Here is a 509-nt window from a genome sequence, read left to right as displayed (position 1 = left end):
GCGCGGAAAAGATAACACACTCGTTTATAAATCAACTACAACGGTTTATTGAACTCTTAATACACTCGCGTCAATCCAGAGAGTCCCGCCAAACAAACTCGTTGCTAAGGGAGCAACCATCTCTTGTCCGCTTCCGCGGACGATTTCAGTCGGCGCAACTTATGCTCGGCCGACATCGCGAAGCACGGGCGTAACAATATATTATGAATAATATCAAGATCAAAATTTAAATATAATTAAATATTTAAAGGATAAAATGTTTGTTTAAAACTCATCATTAAACCTGGCCGCGCAATTACTAGGACAAATGAGCGTTTCCAGCGATATTTTCTTTCGGACCAGATGCGCGGGTTTTGTTTCGCACAAACAAGCCGAGATGACAAACATCCGGGGACCAGATGTTTTCGGCGAAAACATCTGGTCAGTTGTCAGCTGATCACCCCGTGACAGTCAGCTGATCGGACTAATTTCCTGTTTTCGAAAAGGGAAAAAATGCGCGGTGACTTGAC

This window comes from Wasmannia auropunctata, unplaced genomic scaffold, assembly GCF_000956235.1.
Source record: "Wasmannia auropunctata unplaced genomic scaffold, wasmannia.A_1.0 LD336106.1, whole genome shotgun sequence".
Classification (NCBI taxonomy): Eukaryota; Metazoa; Arthropoda; class Insecta; order Hymenoptera; family Formicidae; genus Wasmannia; species Wasmannia auropunctata.
Note: the sequence above shows the minus strand (reverse complement) of the source record.